This window comes from Schistocerca nitens, chromosome 2, assembly GCF_023898315.1.
Source record: "Schistocerca nitens isolate TAMUIC-IGC-003100 chromosome 2, iqSchNite1.1, whole genome shotgun sequence".
In the NCBI taxonomy this organism is placed as follows: domain Eukaryota; kingdom Metazoa; phylum Arthropoda; class Insecta; order Orthoptera; family Acrididae; genus Schistocerca; species Schistocerca nitens.
This window is the reverse complement of record NC_064615.1, coordinates 910,641,900-910,654,794: the sequence shown is the minus strand read 5'-3', so window position 1 is coordinate 910,654,794 and position 12,895 is coordinate 910,641,900. Positions and strand designations below refer to the sequence as shown.

Below are 12,895 nucleotides of genomic sequence, written 5' to 3'. Positions count from 1 at the left end.
GAGCACTGATTTCCCGCGAAGGAAATAGCGCAGCAAAGCGTGAGCGTCGCTCTCTTAAACTGTCGTAGCACAGTGCGCGGTGTAACAACAGGATTCACCGGCGCAGTTTGGTCTCATGATTGCTGGCGTTCGTCTCCACGAGATACGTCCAGAGCATGCCGTTCTACGAAGTGGAAGCGTTAATTTTTGCAGTTGTCGTCAAGTAGCGGGTGGACGCTCACCGTGTTTGTTGGAGGAGTGCGTGTGTCGTTATCCGGTGTCGTCTAGTGGCTAGGATACCTGGCTCTCACCCAGGAGGCCCGGGTTCGATTCCCGGTACCGGAAATCCACCATTTTGTTGCTCCTCTTAGGCGACTTGTCCCGACTTTGCTCGACTGACGCTACGCTGACGCTTGCAGAAAAGCACGTTAAGTATGAATGACGGCCACAAGTGACGGCGAGAGAGATGCGACACCTGTCCACCTGTGGTCAACAGACTTGGAGGACTGCAAGACACTGCCAGGGAGATGAATGCAGCTACCCACTCTGGTTAGTGTCCTAACAGCGCAGGCACGTTTCGTTTGCCCGTATACATATAATGGAGATCGCGTCTGACGCAGTGGGCTGAGCTTTGCTGTGTACCGGGCGGGTGCAGTCGCGAGAACTGCTTCCCCGGGCGCCTCCGCGGCCGTGATCGTCTAGTGGTTAGGACATTGCGTTGTGGCCGCAAAAACCCAGGTTCGAATCCTGGTCACGGCAATTTTGAAGGTTTTGCCTTGCTGTTGCTGCAATCATGATCGTCACCCAGTGTTTGAAATCACAATGCTCTCATCACTTTACACTCATGTTCCGCACGCCGCAGGTTGCACTACCATTTCATTATCAGCAACAAGAAATTCGGCCGCCCCAGGGCGTGGGTAGCTGCCTGAGAGGTTAAATATATAGTCGAAAGGGGCAGTTGTTTGAGGTGCGATGCATGAGCAGCGAGTCGCAGCACAACAGGAAACTGTGTCGTGCACTGTTTTCTAGAGACGCGGGGAACGCTGGCGCAGGTAGCGTGGCCGAGCGGTCTAAGGCGCTGGTTTAAGGCACCAGTCTCTTCGGAGGCGTGGGTTCGAATCCCACCGCTGCCAATTTTTACTTCTCGTTTTTGTGCCATTGCGCTGTGTTCTCGTGGGGTAGAACGCAGCTCCTGCGGCGGCCGCGTCGCGTAGGTAGCGTGGCCGAGCGGTCTAAGGCGCTGGTTTCAGGCACCAGTCTCTTCGGAGGCGTGGGTTCGAATCCCACCGCTGCCAATTTTTACTTCTCGTTTTTGTGCCATTGCGCTGTGTTCTCGTGGGGTAGAACGCAGCTCCTGCGGCGGCCGCGGCGCGTAGGTAGCGTGGCCGAGCGGTCTAAGGCGCTGGTTTCAGGCACCAGTCTCTTCGGAGGCGTGGGTTCGAATCCCACCGCTGCCAACGTTTTCTGTCTCGAAAACAGGAGCACTGATTTCCCGCGAAGGAAATAGCGCAGCAAAGCGTGAGCGTCGCTCTCTTAAACTGTCGTAGCACAGTGCGCGGTGTAACAACAGGATTCACCGGCGCAGTTTGGTCTCATGATTGCTGGCGTTCGTCTCCACGAGATACGTCCAGAGCATGCCGTTCTACGAAGTGGAAGCGTTAATTTTTGCAGTTGTCGTCAAGTAGCGGGTGGACGCTCACCGTGTTTGTTGGAGGAGTGCGTGTGTCGTTATCCGGTGTCGTCTAGTGGCTAGGATACCTGGCTCTCACCCAGGAGGCCCGGGTTCGATTCCCGGTACCGGAAATCCACCATTTTGTTGCTCCTCTTAGGCGACTTGTCCCGACTTTGCTCGACTGACGCTTGCAGAAAAGCACGTTAAGTATGAATGACGGCCACAAGTGACGGCGAGAGAGATGCGACACCTGTCCACCTGTGGTCAACAGACTTGGAGGACTGCAAGACACTGCCAGGGAGATGAATGCAGCTACCCACTCTGGTTAGTGTCCTAACAGCGCAGGCACGTTTCGTTTGCCCGTATACATATAATGGAGATCGCGTCTGACGCAGTGGGCTGAGCTTTGCTGTGTACCGGGCGGGTGCAGTCGCGAGAACTGCTTCCCCGGGCGCCTCCGCGGCCGTGATCGTCTAGTGGTTAGGACATTGCGTTGTGGCCGCAAAAACCCAGGTTCGAATCCTGGTCACGGCAATTTTGAAGGTTTTGCCTTGCTGTTGCTGCAATCATGATCGTCACCCAGTGTTTGAAATCACAATGCTCTCATCACTTTACACTCATGTTCCGCACGCCGCAGGTTGCACTACCATTTCATTATCAGCAACAAGAAATTCGGCCGCCCCAGGGCGTGGGTAGCTGCCTGAGAGGTTAAATCTATAGTCGAAAGGGGCAGTTGTTTGAGGTGCGATGCATGAGCAGCGAGTCGCAGCACAACAGGAAACTGTGTCGTGCACTGTTTTCTAGAGACGCGGGGAACGCTGGCGCAGGTAGCGTGGCCGAGCGGTCTAAGGCGCTGGTTTAAGGCACCAGTCTCTTCGGAGGCGTGGGTTCGAATCCCACCGCTGCCAATTTTTACTTCTCGTTTTTGTGCCATTGCGCTGTGTTCTCGTGGGGTAGAACGCAGCTCCTGCGGCGGCCGCGTCGCGTAGGTAGCGTGGCCGAGCGGTCTAAGGCGCTGGTTTCAGGCACCAGTCTCTTCGGAGGCGTGGGTTCGAATCCCACCGCTGCCAATTTTTACTTCTCGTTTTTGTGCCATTGCGCTGTGTTCTCGTGGGGTAGAACGCAGCTCCTGCGGCGGCCGCGTCGCGTAGGTAGCGTGGCCGAGCGGTCTAAGGCGCTGGTTTCAGGCACCAGTCTCTTCGGAGGCGTGGGTTCGAATCCCACCGCTGCCAACGTTTTCTGTCTCGAAAACAGGAGCACTGATTTCCCGCGAAGGAAATAGCGCAGCAAAGCGTGAGCGTCGCTCTCTTAAACTGTCGTAGCACAGTGCGCGGTGTAACAACAGGATTCACCGGCGCAGTTTGGTCTCATGATTGCTGGCGTTCGTCTCCACGAGATACGTCCAGAGCATGCCGTTCTACGAAGTGGAAGCGTTAATTTTTGCAGTTGTCGTCAAGTAGCGGGTGGACGCTCACCGTGTTTGTTGGAGGAGTGCGTGTGTCGTTATCCGGTGTCGTCTAGTGGCTAGGATACCTGGCTCTCACCCAGGAGGCCCGGGTTCGATTCCCGGTACCGGAAATCCACCATTTTGTTGCTCCTCTTAGGCGACTTGTCCCGACTTTGCTCGACTGACGCTACGCTGACGCTTGCAGAAAAGCACGTTAAGTATGAATGACGGCCACAAGTGACGGCGAGAGAGATGCGACACCTGTCCACCTGTGGTCAACAGACTTGGAGGACTGCAAGACACTGCCAGGGAGATGAATGCAGCTACCCACTCTGGTTAGTGTCCTAACAGCGCAGGCACGTTTCGTTTGCCCGTATACATATAATGGAGATCGCGTCTGACGCAGTGGGCTGAGCTTTGCTGTGTACCGGGCGGGTGCAGTCGCGAGAACTGCTTCCCCGGGCGCCTCCGCGGCCGTGATCGTCTAGTGGTTAGGACATTGCGTTGTGGCCGCAAAAACCCAGGTTCGAATCCTGGTCACGGCAATTTTGAAGGTTTTGCCTTGCTGTTGCTGCAATCATGATCGTCACCCAGTGTTTGAAATCACAATGCTCTCATCACTTTACACTCATGTTCCGCACGCCGCAGGTTGCACTACCATTTCATTATCAGCAACAAGAAATTCGGCCGCCCCAGGGCGTGGGTAGCTGCCTGAGAGGTTAAATATATAGTCGAAAGGGGCAGTTGTTTGAGGTGCGATGCATGAGCAGCGAGTCGCAGCACAACAGGAAACTGTGTCGTGCACTGTTTTCTAGAGACGCGGGGAACGCTGGCGCAGGTAGCGTGGCCGAGCGGTCTAAGGCGCTGGTTTAAGGCACCAGTCTCTTCGGAGGCGTGGGTTCGAATCCCACCGCTGCCAATTTTTACTTCTCGTTTTTGTGCCATTGCGCTGTGTTCTCGTGGGGTAGAACGCAGCTCCTGCGGCGGCCGCGTCGCGTAGGTAGCGTGGCCGAGCGGTCTAAGGCGCTGGTTTCAGGCACCAGTCTCTTCGGAGGCGTGGGTTCGAATCCCACCGCTGCCAATTTTTACTTCTCGTTTTTGTGCCATTGCGCTGTGTTCTCGTGGGGTAGAACGCAGCTCCTGCGGCGGCCGCGGCGCGTAGGTAGCGTGGCCGAGCGGTCTAAGGCGCTGGTTTCAGGCACCAGTCTCTTCGGAGGCGTGGGTTCGAATCCCACCGCTGCCAACGTTTTCTGTCTCGAAAACAGGAGCACTGATTTCCCGCGAAGGAAATAGCGCAGCAAAGCGTGAGCGTCGCTCTCTTAAACTGTCGTAGCACAGTGCGCGGTGTAACAACAGGATTCACCGGCGCAGTTTGGTCTCATGATTGCTGGCGTTCGTCTCCACGAGATACGTCCAGAGCATGCCGTTCTACGAAGTGGAAGCGTTAATTTTTGCAGTTGTCGTCAAGTAGCGGGTGGACGCTCACCGTGTTTGTTGGAGGAGTGCGTGTGTCGTTATCCGGTGTCGTCTAGTGGCTAGGATACCTGGCTCTCACCCAGGAGGCCCGGGTTCGATTCCCGGTACCGGAAATCCACCATTTTGTTGCTCCTCTTAGGCGACTTGTCCCGACTTTGCTCGACTGACGCTTGCAGAAAAGCACGTTAAGTATGAATGACGGCCACAAGTGACGGCGAGAGAGATGCGACACCTGTCCACCTGTGGTCAACAGACTTGGAGGACTGCAAGACACTGCCAGGGAGATGAATGCAGCTACCCACTCTGGTTAGTGTCCTAACAGCGCAGGCACGTTTCGTTTGCCCGTATACATATAATGGAGATCGCGTCTGACGCAGTGGGCTGAGCTTTGCTGTGTACCGGGCGGGTGCAGTCGCGAGAACTGCTTCCCCGGGCGCCTCCGCGGCCGTGATCGTCTAGTGGTTAGGACATTGCGTTGTGGCCGCAAAAACCCAGGTTCGAATCCTGGTCACGGCAATTTTGAAGGTTTTGCCTTGCTGTTGCTGCAATCATGATCGTCACCCAGTGTTTGAAATCACAATGCTCTCATCACTTTACACTCATGTTCCGCACGCCGCAGGTTGCACTACCATTTCATTATCAGCAACAAGAAATTCGGCCGCCCCAGGGCGTGGGTAGCTGCCTGAGAGGTTAAATCTATAGTCGAAAGGGGCAGTTGTTTGAGGTGCGATGCATGAGCAGCGAGTCGCAGCACAACAGGAAACTGTGTCGTGCACTGTTTTCTAGAGACGCGGGGAACGCTGGCGCAGGTAGCGTGGCCGAGCGGTCTAAGGCGCTGGTTTAAGGCACCAGTCTCTTCGGAGGCGTGGGTTCGAATCCCACCGCTGCCAATTTTTACTTCTCGTTTTTGTGCCATTGCGCTGTGTTCTCGTGGGGTAGAACGCAGCTCCTGCGGCGGCCGCGTCGCGTAGGTAGCGTGGCCGAGCGGTCTAAGGCGCTGGTTTCAGGCACCAGTCTCTTCGGAGGCGTGGGTTCGAATCCCACCGCTGCCAATTTTTACTTCTCGTTTTTGTGCCATTGCGCTGTGTTCTCGTGGGGTAGAACGCAGCTCCTGCGGCGGCCGCGTCGCGTAGGTAGCGTGGCCGAGCGGTCTAAGGCGCTGGTTTCAGGCACCAGTCTCTTCGGAGGCGTGGGTTCGAATCCCACCGCTGCCAACGTTTTCTGTCTCGAAAACAGGAGCACTGATTTCCCGCGAAGGAAATAGCGCAGCAAAGCGTGAGCGTCGCTCTCTTAAACTGTCGTAGCACAGTGCGCGGTGTAACAACAGGATTCACCGGCGCAGTTTGGTCTCATGATTGCTGGCGTTCGTCTCCACGAGATACGTCCAGAGCATGCCGTTCTACGAAGTGGAAGCGTTAATTTTTGCAGTTGTCGTCAAGTAGCGGGTGGACGCTCACCGTGTTTGTTGGAGGAGTGCGTGTGTCGTTATCCGGTGTCGTCTAGTGGCTAGGATACCTGGCTCTCACCCAGGAGGCCCGGGTTCGATTCCCGGTACCGGAAATCCACCATTTTGTTGCTCCTCTTAGGCGACTTGTCCCGACTTTGCTCGACTGACGCTACGCTGACGCTTGCAGAAAAGCACGTTAAGTATGAATGACGGCCACAAGTGACGGCGAGAGAGATGCGACACCTGTCCACCTGTGGTCAACAGACTTGGAGGACTGCAAGACACTGCCAGGGAGATGAATGCAGCTACCCACTCTGGTTAGTGTCCTAACAGCGCAGGCACGTTTCGTTTGCCCGTATACATATAATGGAGATCGCGTCTGACGCAGTGGGCTGAGCTTTGCTGTGTACCGGGCGGGTGCAGTCGCGAGAACTGCTTCCCCGGGCGCCTCCGCGGCCGTGATCGTCTAGTGGTTAGGACATTGCGTTGTGGCCGCAAAAACCCAGGTTCGAATCCTGGTCACGGCAATTTTGAAGGTTTTGCCTTGCTGTTGCTGCAATCATGATCGTCACCCAGTGTTTGAAATCACAATGCTCTCATCACTTTACACTCATGTTCCGCACGCCGCAGGTTGCACTACCATTTCATTATCAGCAACAAGAAATTCGGCCGCCCCAGGGCGTGGGTAGCTGCCTGAGAGGTTAAATCTATAGTCGAAAGGGGCAGTTGTTTGAGGTGCGATGCATGAGCAGCGAGTCGCAGCACAACAGGAAACTGTGTCGTGCACTGTTTTCTAGAGACGCGGGGAACGCTGGCGCAGGTAGCGTGGCCGAGCGGTCTAAGGCGCTGGTTTAAGGCACCAGTCTCTTCGGAGGCGTGGGTTCGAATCCCACCGCTGCCAATTTTTACTTCTCGTTTTTGTGCCATTGCGCTGTGTTCTCGTGGGGTAGAACGCAGCTCCTGCGGCGGCCGCGTCGCGTAGGTAGCGTGGCCGAGCGGTCTAAGGCGCTGGTTTCAGGCACCAGTCTCTTCGGAGGCGTGGGTTCGAATCCCACCGCTGCCAATTTTTACTTCTCGTTTTTGTGCCATTGCGCTGTGTTCTCGTGGGGTAGAACGCAGCTCCTGCGGCGGCCGCGTCGCGTAGGTAGCGTGGCCGAGCGGTCTAAGGCGCTGGTTTCAGGCACCAGTCTCTTCGGAGGCGTGGGTTCGAATCCCACCGCTGCCAACGTTTTCTGTCTCGAAAACAGGAGCACTGATTTCCCGCGAAGGAAATAGCGCAGCAAAGCGTGAGCGTCGCTCTCTTAAACTGTCGTAGCACAGTGCGCGGTGTAACAACAGGATTCACCGGCGCAGTTTGGTCTCATGATTGCTGGCGTTCGTCTCCACGAGATACGTCCAGAGCATGCCGTTCTACGAAGTGGAAGCGTTAATTTTTGCAGTTGTCGTCAAGTAGCGGGTGGACGCTCACCGTGTTTGTTGGAGGAGTGCGTGTGTCGTTATCCGGTGTCGTCTAGTGGCTAGGATACCTGGCTCTCACCCAGGAGGCCCGGGTTCGATTCCCGGTACCGGAAATCCACCATTTTGTTGCTCCTCTTAGGCGACTTGTCCCGACTTTGCTCGACTGACGCTTGCAGAAAAGCACGTTAAGTATGAATGACGGCCACAAGTGACGGCGAGAGAGATGCGACACCTGTCCACCTGTGGTCAACAGACTTGGAGGACTGCAAGACACTGCCAGGGAGATGAATGCAGCTACCCACTCTGGTTAGTGTCCTAACAGCGCAGGCACGTTTCGTTTGCCCGTATACATATAATGGAGATCGCGTCTGACGCAGTGGGCTGAGCTTTGCTGTGTACCGGGCGGGTGCAGTCGCGAGAACTGCTTCCCCGGGCGCCTCCGCGGCCGTGATCGTCTAGTGGTTAGGACATTGCGTTGTGGCCGCAAAAACCCAGGTTCGAATCCTGGTCACGGCAATTTTGAAGGTTTTGCCTTGCTGTTGCTGCAATCATGATCGTCACCCAGTGTTTGAAATCACAATGCTCTCATCACTTTACACTCATGTTCCGCACGCCGCAGGTTGCACTACCATTTCATTATCAGCAACAAGAAATTCGGCCGCCCCAGGGCGTGGGTAGCTGCCTGAGAGGTTAAATATATAGTCGAAAGGGGCAGTTGTTTGAGGTGCGATGCATGAGCAGCGAGTCGCAGCACAACAGGAAACTGTGTCGTGCACTGTTTTCTAGAGACGCGGGGAACGCTGGCGCAGGTAGCGTGGCCGAGCGGTCTAAGGCGCTGGTTTAAGGCACCAGTCTCTTCGGAGGCGTGGGTTCGAATCCCACCGCTGCCAATTTTTACTTCTCGTTTTTGTGCCATTGCGCTGTGTTCTCGTGGGGTAGAACGCAGCTCCTGCGGCGGCCGCGTCGCGTAGGTAGCGTGGCCGAGCGGTCTAAGGCGCTGGTTTCAGGCACCAGTCTCTTCGGAGGCGTGGGTTCGAATCCCACCGCTGCCAATTTTTACTTCTCGTTTTTGTGCCATTGCGCTGTGTTCTCGTGGGGTAGAACGCAGCTCCTGCGGCGGCCGCGGCGCGTAGGTAGCGTGGCCGAGCGGTCTAAGGCGCTGGTTTCAGGCACCAGTCTCTTCGGAGGCGTGGGTTCGAATCCCACCGCTGCCAACGTTTTCTGTCTCGAAAACAGGAGCACTGATTTCCCGCGAAGGAAATAGCGCAGCAAAGCGTGAGCGTCGCTCTCTTAAACTGTCGTAGCACAGTGCGCGGTGTAACAACAGGATTCACCGGCGCAGTTTGGTCTCATGATTGCTGGCGTTCGTCTCCACGAGATACGTCCAGAGCATGCCGTTCTACGAAGTGGAAGCGTTAATTTTTGCAGTTGTCGTCAAGTAGCGGGTGGACGCTCACCGTGTTTGTTGGAGGAGTGCGTGTGTCGTTATCCGGTGTCGTCTAGTGGCTAGGATACCTGGCTCTCACCCAGGAGGCCCGGGTTCGATTCCCGGTACCGGAAATCCACCATTTTGTTGCTCCTCTTAGGCGACTTGTCCCGACTTTGCTCGACTGACGCTTGCAGAAAAGCACGTTAAGTATGAATGACGGCCACAAGTGACGGCGAGAGAGATGCGACACCTGTCCACCTGTGGTCAACAGACTTGGAGGACTGCAAGACACTGCCAGGGAGATGAATGCAGCTACCCACTCTGGTTAGTGTCCTAACAGCGCAGGCACGTTTCGTTTGCCCGTATACATATAATGGAGATCGCGTCTGACGCAGTGGGCTGAGCTTTGCTGTGTACCGGGCGGGTGCAGTCGCGAGAACTGCTTCCCCGGGCGCCTCCGCGGCCGTGATCGTCTAGTGGTTAGGACATTGCGTTGTGGCCGCAAAAACCCAGGTTCGAATCCTGGTCACGGCAATTTTGAAGGTTTTGCCTTGCTGTTGCTGCAATCATGATCGTCACCCAGTGTTTGAAATCACAATGCTCTCATCACTTTACACTCATGTTCCGCACGCCGCAGGTTGCACTACCATTTCATTATCAGCAACAAGAAATTCGGCCGCCCCAGGGCGTGGGTAGCTGCCTGAGAGGTTAAATCTATAGTCGAAAGGGGCAGTTGTTTGAGGTGCGATGCATGAGCAGCGAGTCGCAGCACAACAGGAAACTGTGTCGTGCACTGTTTTCTAGAGACGCGGGGAACGCTGGCGCAGGTAGCGTGGCCGAGCGGTCTAAGGCGCTGGTTTAAGGCACCAGTCTCTTCGGAGGCGTGGGTTCGAATCCCACCGCTGCCAATTTTTACTTCTCGTTTTTGTGCCATTGCGCTGTGTTCTCGTGGGGTAGAACGCAGCTCCTGCGGCGGCCGCGTCGCGTAGGTAGCGTGGCCGAGCGGTCTAAGGCGCTGGTTTCAGGCACCAGTCTCTTCGGAGGCGTGGGTTCGAATCCCACCGCTGCCAATTTTTACTTCTCGTTTTTGTGCCATTGCGCTGTGTTCTCGTGGGGTAGAACGCAGCTCCTGCGGCGGCCGCGTCGCGTAGGTAGCGTGGCCGAGCGGTCTAAGGCGCTGGTTTCAGGCACCAGTCTCTTCGGAGGCGTGGGTTCGAATCCCACCGCTGCCAACGTTTTCTGTCTCGAAAACAGGAGCACTGATTTCCCGCGAAGGAAATAGCGCAGCAAAGCGTGAGCGTCGCTCTCTTAAACTGTCGTAGCACAGTGCGCGGTGTAACAACAGGATTCACCGGCGCAGTTTGGTCTCATGATTGCTGGCGTTCGTCTCCACGAGATACGTCCAGAGCATGCCGTTCTACGAAGTGGAAGCGTTAATTTTTGCAGTTGTCGTCAAGTAGCGGGTGGACGCTCACCGTGTTTGTTGGAGGAGTGCGTGTGTCGTTATCCGGTGTCGTCTAGTGGCTAGGATACCTGGCTCTCACCCAGGAGGCCCAGGTTCGATTCCCGGTACCGGAAATCCACCATTTTGTTGCTCCTCTTAGGCGACTTGTCCCGACTTTGCTCGACTGACGCTACGCTGACGCTTGCAGAAAAGCACGTTAAGTATGAATGACGGCCACAAGTGACGGCGAGAGAGATGCGACACCTGTCCACCTGTGGTCAACAGACTTGGAGGACTGCAAGACACTGCCAGGGAGATGAATGCAGCTACCCACTCTGGTTAGTGTCCTAACAGCGCAGGCACGTTTCGTTTGCCCGTATACATATAATGGAGATCGCGTCTGACGCAGTGGGCTGAGCTTTGCTGTGTACCGGGCGGGTGCAGTCGCGAGAACTGCTTCCCCGGGCGCCTCCGCGGCCGTGATCGTCTAGTGGTTAGGACATTGCGTTGTGGCCGCAAAAACCCAGGTTCGAATCCTGGTCACGGCAATTTTGAAGGTTTTGCCTTGCTGTTGCTGCAATCATGATCGTCACCCAGTGTTTGAAATCACAATGCTCTCATCACTTTACACTCATGTTCCGCACGCCGCAGGTTGCACTACCATTTCATTATCAGCAACAAGAAATTCGGCCGCCCCAGGGCGTGGGTAGCTGCCTGAGAGGTTAAATCTATAGTCGAAAGGGGCAGTTGTTTGAGGTGCGATGCATGAGCAGCGAGTCGCAGCACAACAGGAAACTGTGTCGTGCACTGTTTTCTAGAGACGCGGGGAACGCTGGCGCAGGTAGCGTGGCCGAGCGGTCTAAGGCGCTGGTTTAAGGCACCAGTCTCTTCGGAGGCGTGGGTTCGAATCCCACCGCTGCCAATTTTTACTTCTCGTTTTTGTGCCATTGCGCTGTGTTCTCGTGGGGTAGAACGCAGCTCCTGCGGCGGCCGCGTCGCGTAGGTAGCGTGGCCGAGCGGTCTAAGGCGCTGGTTTCAGGCACCAGTCTCTTCGGAGGCGTGGGTTCGAATCCCACCGCTGCCAATTTTTACTTCTCGTTTTTGTGCCATTGCGCTGTGTTCTCGTGGGGTAGAACGCAGCTCCTGCGGCGGCCGCGGCGCGTAGGTAGCGTGGCCGAGCGGTCTAAGGCGCTGGTTTCAGGCACCAGTCTCTTCGGAGGCGTGGGTTCGAATCCCACCGCTGCCAACGTTTTCTGTCTCGAAAACAGGAGCACTGATTTCCCGCGAAGGAAATAGCGCAGCAAAGCGTGAGCGTCGCTCTCTTAAACTGTCGTAGCACAGTGCGCGGTGTAACAACAGGATTCACCGGCGCAGTTTGGTCTCATGATTGCTGGCGTTCGTCTCCACGAGATACGTCCAGAGCATGCCGTTCTACGAAGTGGAAGCGTTAATTTTTGCAGTTGTCGTCAAGTAGCGGGTGGACGCTCACCGTGTTTGTTGGAGGAGTGCGTGTGTCGTTATCCGGTGTCGTCTAGTGGCTAGGATACCTGGCTCTCACCCAGGAGGCCCGGGTTCGATTCCCGGTACCGGAAATCCACCATTTTGTTGCTCCTCTTAGGCGACTTGTCCCGACTTTGCTCGACTGACGCTACGCTGACGCTTGCAGAAAAGCACGTTAAGTATGAATGACGGCCACAAGTGACGGCGAGAGAGATGCGACACCTGTCCACCTGTGGTCAACAGACTTGGAGGACTGCAAGACACTGCCAGGGAGATGAATGCAGCTACCCACTCTGGTTAGTGTCCTAACAGCGCAGGCACGTTTCGTTTGCCCGTATACATATAATGGAGATCGCGTCTGACGCAGTGGGCTGAGCTTTGCTGTGTACCGGGCGGGTGCAGTCGCGAGAACTGCTTCCCCGGGCGCCTCCGCGGCCGTGATCGTCTAGTGGTTAGGACATTGCGTTGTGGCCGCAAAAACCCAGGTTCGAATCCTGGTCACGGCAATTTTGAAGGTTTTGCCTTGCTGTTGCTGCAATCATGATCGTCACCCAGTGTTTGAAATCACAATGCTCTCATCACTTTACACTCATGTTCCGCACGCCGCAGGTTGCACTACCATTTCATTATCAGCAACAAGAAATTCGGCCGCCCCAGGGCGTGGGTAGCTGCCTGAGAGGTTAAATATATAGTCGAAAGGGGCAGTTGTTTGAGGTGCGATGCATGAGCAGCGAGTCGCAGCACAACAGGAAACTGTGTCGTGCACTGTTTTCTACAGACGCGGGGAACGCTGGCGCAGGTAGCGTGGCCGAGCGGTCTAAGGCGCTGGTTTAAGGCACCAGTCTCTTCGGAGGCGTGGGTTCGAATCCCACCGCTGCCAATTTTTACTTCTCGTTTTTGTGCCATTGCGCTGTGTTCTCGTGGGGTAGAACGCAGCTCCTGCGGCGGCCGCGTCGCGTAGGTAGCGTGGCCGAGCGGTCTAAGGCGCTGGTTTCAGGCACCAGTCTCTTCGGAGGCGTGGGTTCGAATCCCACCGCTGCCAA

At 55.9% G+C, this 12,895-nt stretch overlaps 44 non-coding genes across 44 annotated transcripts; all 44 read left to right on the top strand.

Moving 5' to 3' along the window:
* The first annotated feature begins 252 nt into the window (after positions 1 to 252).
* On the top strand, positions 253 to 324 carry Trnae-cuc (transfer RNA glutamic acid (anticodon CUC)). Its single transcript has one exon. It is a non-coding gene; the product is annotated as a tRNA-Glu (tRNA).
* A 342-nt stretch (positions 325 to 666) lies between these two features.
* Positions 667 to 738, top strand: Trnah-gug (transfer RNA histidin (anticodon GUG)). Its single transcript has one exon. It is a non-coding gene; the product is annotated as a tRNA-His (tRNA).
* A 292-nt stretch (positions 739 to 1,030) lies between these two features.
* Trnal-aag (transfer RNA leucine (anticodon AAG)) lies at positions 1,031 to 1,112 on the top strand. Its single transcript has one exon. It is a non-coding gene; the product is annotated as a tRNA-Leu (tRNA).
* Positions 1,113 to 1,192: 80 nt separating this feature from the next.
* On the top strand, positions 1,193 to 1,274 carry Trnal-cag (transfer RNA leucine (anticodon CAG)). Its single transcript has one exon. It is a non-coding gene; the product is annotated as a tRNA-Leu (tRNA).
* Positions 1,275 to 1,354: 80 nt separating this feature from the next.
* Trnal-cag (transfer RNA leucine (anticodon CAG)) lies at positions 1,355 to 1,436 on the top strand. The gene has a single exon. It is a non-coding gene; the product is annotated as a tRNA-Leu (tRNA).
* A 274-nt stretch (positions 1,437 to 1,710) lies between these two features.
* Trnae-cuc (transfer RNA glutamic acid (anticodon CUC)) lies at positions 1,711 to 1,782 on the top strand. Its single transcript has one exon. It is a non-coding gene; the product is annotated as a tRNA-Glu (tRNA).
* Positions 1,783 to 2,113: 331 nt separating this feature from the next.
* Positions 2,114 to 2,185, top strand: Trnah-gug (transfer RNA histidin (anticodon GUG)). Its single transcript has one exon. It is a non-coding gene; the product is annotated as a tRNA-His (tRNA).
* A 292-nt stretch (positions 2,186 to 2,477) lies between these two features.
* On the top strand, positions 2,478 to 2,559 carry Trnal-aag (transfer RNA leucine (anticodon AAG)). Its single transcript has one exon. It is a non-coding gene; the product is annotated as a tRNA-Leu (tRNA).
* An 80-nt stretch (positions 2,560 to 2,639) lies between these two features.
* On the top strand, positions 2,640 to 2,721 carry Trnal-cag (transfer RNA leucine (anticodon CAG)). Its single transcript has one exon. It is a non-coding gene; the product is annotated as a tRNA-Leu (tRNA).
* An 80-nt stretch (positions 2,722 to 2,801) lies between these two features.
* On the top strand, positions 2,802 to 2,883 carry Trnal-cag (transfer RNA leucine (anticodon CAG)). Its single transcript has one exon. It is a non-coding gene; the product is annotated as a tRNA-Leu (tRNA).
* A 274-nt stretch (positions 2,884 to 3,157) lies between these two features.
* On the top strand, positions 3,158 to 3,229 carry Trnae-cuc (transfer RNA glutamic acid (anticodon CUC)). Its single transcript has one exon. It is a non-coding gene; the product is annotated as a tRNA-Glu (tRNA).
* Positions 3,230 to 3,571: 342 nt separating this feature from the next.
* Trnah-gug (transfer RNA histidin (anticodon GUG)) lies at positions 3,572 to 3,643 on the top strand. Its single transcript has one exon. It is a non-coding gene; the product is annotated as a tRNA-His (tRNA).
* A 292-nt stretch (positions 3,644 to 3,935) lies between these two features.
* Trnal-aag (transfer RNA leucine (anticodon AAG)) lies at positions 3,936 to 4,017 on the top strand. Its single transcript has one exon. It is a non-coding gene; the product is annotated as a tRNA-Leu (tRNA).
* Positions 4,018 to 4,097: 80 nt separating this feature from the next.
* Positions 4,098 to 4,179, top strand: Trnal-cag (transfer RNA leucine (anticodon CAG)). Its single transcript has one exon. It is a non-coding gene; the product is annotated as a tRNA-Leu (tRNA).
* An 80-nt stretch (positions 4,180 to 4,259) lies between these two features.
* Positions 4,260 to 4,341, top strand: Trnal-cag (transfer RNA leucine (anticodon CAG)). The gene has a single exon. It is a non-coding gene; the product is annotated as a tRNA-Leu (tRNA).
* A 274-nt stretch (positions 4,342 to 4,615) lies between these two features.
* Positions 4,616 to 4,687, top strand: Trnae-cuc (transfer RNA glutamic acid (anticodon CUC)). Its single transcript has one exon. It is a non-coding gene; the product is annotated as a tRNA-Glu (tRNA).
* Positions 4,688 to 5,018: 331 nt separating this feature from the next.
* Trnah-gug (transfer RNA histidin (anticodon GUG)) lies at positions 5,019 to 5,090 on the top strand. Its single transcript has one exon. It is a non-coding gene; the product is annotated as a tRNA-His (tRNA).
* A 292-nt stretch (positions 5,091 to 5,382) lies between these two features.
* On the top strand, positions 5,383 to 5,464 carry Trnal-aag (transfer RNA leucine (anticodon AAG)). The gene has a single exon. It is a non-coding gene; the product is annotated as a tRNA-Leu (tRNA).
* Positions 5,465 to 5,544: 80 nt separating this feature from the next.
* On the top strand, positions 5,545 to 5,626 carry Trnal-cag (transfer RNA leucine (anticodon CAG)). The gene has a single exon. It is a non-coding gene; the product is annotated as a tRNA-Leu (tRNA).
* An 80-nt stretch (positions 5,627 to 5,706) lies between these two features.
* Positions 5,707 to 5,788, top strand: Trnal-cag (transfer RNA leucine (anticodon CAG)). Its single transcript has one exon. It is a non-coding gene; the product is annotated as a tRNA-Leu (tRNA).
* Positions 5,789 to 6,062: 274 nt separating this feature from the next.
* On the top strand, positions 6,063 to 6,134 carry Trnae-cuc (transfer RNA glutamic acid (anticodon CUC)). Its single transcript has one exon. It is a non-coding gene; the product is annotated as a tRNA-Glu (tRNA).
* Positions 6,135 to 6,476: 342 nt separating this feature from the next.
* Positions 6,477 to 6,548, top strand: Trnah-gug (transfer RNA histidin (anticodon GUG)). The gene has a single exon. It is a non-coding gene; the product is annotated as a tRNA-His (tRNA).
* Positions 6,549 to 6,840: 292 nt separating this feature from the next.
* On the top strand, positions 6,841 to 6,922 carry Trnal-aag (transfer RNA leucine (anticodon AAG)). The gene has a single exon. It is a non-coding gene; the product is annotated as a tRNA-Leu (tRNA).
* An 80-nt stretch (positions 6,923 to 7,002) lies between these two features.
* On the top strand, positions 7,003 to 7,084 carry Trnal-cag (transfer RNA leucine (anticodon CAG)). Its single transcript has one exon. It is a non-coding gene; the product is annotated as a tRNA-Leu (tRNA).
* An 80-nt stretch (positions 7,085 to 7,164) lies between these two features.
* On the top strand, positions 7,165 to 7,246 carry Trnal-cag (transfer RNA leucine (anticodon CAG)). The gene has a single exon. It is a non-coding gene; the product is annotated as a tRNA-Leu (tRNA).
* Positions 7,247 to 7,520: 274 nt separating this feature from the next.
* On the top strand, positions 7,521 to 7,592 carry Trnae-cuc (transfer RNA glutamic acid (anticodon CUC)). The gene has a single exon. It is a non-coding gene; the product is annotated as a tRNA-Glu (tRNA).
* Positions 7,593 to 7,923: 331 nt separating this feature from the next.
* Trnah-gug (transfer RNA histidin (anticodon GUG)) lies at positions 7,924 to 7,995 on the top strand. The gene has a single exon. It is a non-coding gene; the product is annotated as a tRNA-His (tRNA).
* Positions 7,996 to 8,287: 292 nt separating this feature from the next.
* Positions 8,288 to 8,369, top strand: Trnal-aag (transfer RNA leucine (anticodon AAG)). Its single transcript has one exon. It is a non-coding gene; the product is annotated as a tRNA-Leu (tRNA).
* An 80-nt stretch (positions 8,370 to 8,449) lies between these two features.
* On the top strand, positions 8,450 to 8,531 carry Trnal-cag (transfer RNA leucine (anticodon CAG)). Its single transcript has one exon. It is a non-coding gene; the product is annotated as a tRNA-Leu (tRNA).
* Positions 8,532 to 8,611: 80 nt separating this feature from the next.
* On the top strand, positions 8,612 to 8,693 carry Trnal-cag (transfer RNA leucine (anticodon CAG)). Its single transcript has one exon. It is a non-coding gene; the product is annotated as a tRNA-Leu (tRNA).
* A 274-nt stretch (positions 8,694 to 8,967) lies between these two features.
* On the top strand, positions 8,968 to 9,039 carry Trnae-cuc (transfer RNA glutamic acid (anticodon CUC)). The gene has a single exon. It is a non-coding gene; the product is annotated as a tRNA-Glu (tRNA).
* A 331-nt stretch (positions 9,040 to 9,370) lies between these two features.
* On the top strand, positions 9,371 to 9,442 carry Trnah-gug (transfer RNA histidin (anticodon GUG)). Its single transcript has one exon. It is a non-coding gene; the product is annotated as a tRNA-His (tRNA).
* A 292-nt stretch (positions 9,443 to 9,734) lies between these two features.
* Positions 9,735 to 9,816, top strand: Trnal-aag (transfer RNA leucine (anticodon AAG)). The gene has a single exon. It is a non-coding gene; the product is annotated as a tRNA-Leu (tRNA).
* Positions 9,817 to 9,896: 80 nt separating this feature from the next.
* On the top strand, positions 9,897 to 9,978 carry Trnal-cag (transfer RNA leucine (anticodon CAG)). Its single transcript has one exon. It is a non-coding gene; the product is annotated as a tRNA-Leu (tRNA).
* An 80-nt stretch (positions 9,979 to 10,058) lies between these two features.
* Positions 10,059 to 10,140, top strand: Trnal-cag (transfer RNA leucine (anticodon CAG)). The gene has a single exon. It is a non-coding gene; the product is annotated as a tRNA-Leu (tRNA).
* A 274-nt stretch (positions 10,141 to 10,414) lies between these two features.
* On the top strand, positions 10,415 to 10,486 carry Trnae-cuc (transfer RNA glutamic acid (anticodon CUC)). Its single transcript has one exon. It is a non-coding gene; the product is annotated as a tRNA-Glu (tRNA).
* Positions 10,487 to 10,828: 342 nt separating this feature from the next.
* Positions 10,829 to 10,900, top strand: Trnah-gug (transfer RNA histidin (anticodon GUG)). Its single transcript has one exon. It is a non-coding gene; the product is annotated as a tRNA-His (tRNA).
* Positions 10,901 to 11,192: 292 nt separating this feature from the next.
* Trnal-aag (transfer RNA leucine (anticodon AAG)) lies at positions 11,193 to 11,274 on the top strand. Its single transcript has one exon. It is a non-coding gene; the product is annotated as a tRNA-Leu (tRNA).
* Positions 11,275 to 11,354: 80 nt separating this feature from the next.
* On the top strand, positions 11,355 to 11,436 carry Trnal-cag (transfer RNA leucine (anticodon CAG)). The gene has a single exon. It is a non-coding gene; the product is annotated as a tRNA-Leu (tRNA).
* An 80-nt stretch (positions 11,437 to 11,516) lies between these two features.
* On the top strand, positions 11,517 to 11,598 carry Trnal-cag (transfer RNA leucine (anticodon CAG)). Its single transcript has one exon. It is a non-coding gene; the product is annotated as a tRNA-Leu (tRNA).
* Positions 11,599 to 11,872: 274 nt separating this feature from the next.
* Trnae-cuc (transfer RNA glutamic acid (anticodon CUC)) lies at positions 11,873 to 11,944 on the top strand. Its single transcript has one exon. It is a non-coding gene; the product is annotated as a tRNA-Glu (tRNA).
* A 342-nt stretch (positions 11,945 to 12,286) lies between these two features.
* Positions 12,287 to 12,358, top strand: Trnah-gug (transfer RNA histidin (anticodon GUG)). The gene has a single exon. It is a non-coding gene; the product is annotated as a tRNA-His (tRNA).
* Positions 12,359 to 12,650: 292 nt separating this feature from the next.
* Positions 12,651 to 12,732, top strand: Trnal-aag (transfer RNA leucine (anticodon AAG)). Its single transcript has one exon. It is a non-coding gene; the product is annotated as a tRNA-Leu (tRNA).
* An 80-nt stretch (positions 12,733 to 12,812) lies between these two features.
* Trnal-cag (transfer RNA leucine (anticodon CAG)) lies at positions 12,813 to 12,894 on the top strand. Its single transcript has one exon. It is a non-coding gene; the product is annotated as a tRNA-Leu (tRNA).
* Position 12,895: the final 1 nt, after the last annotated feature.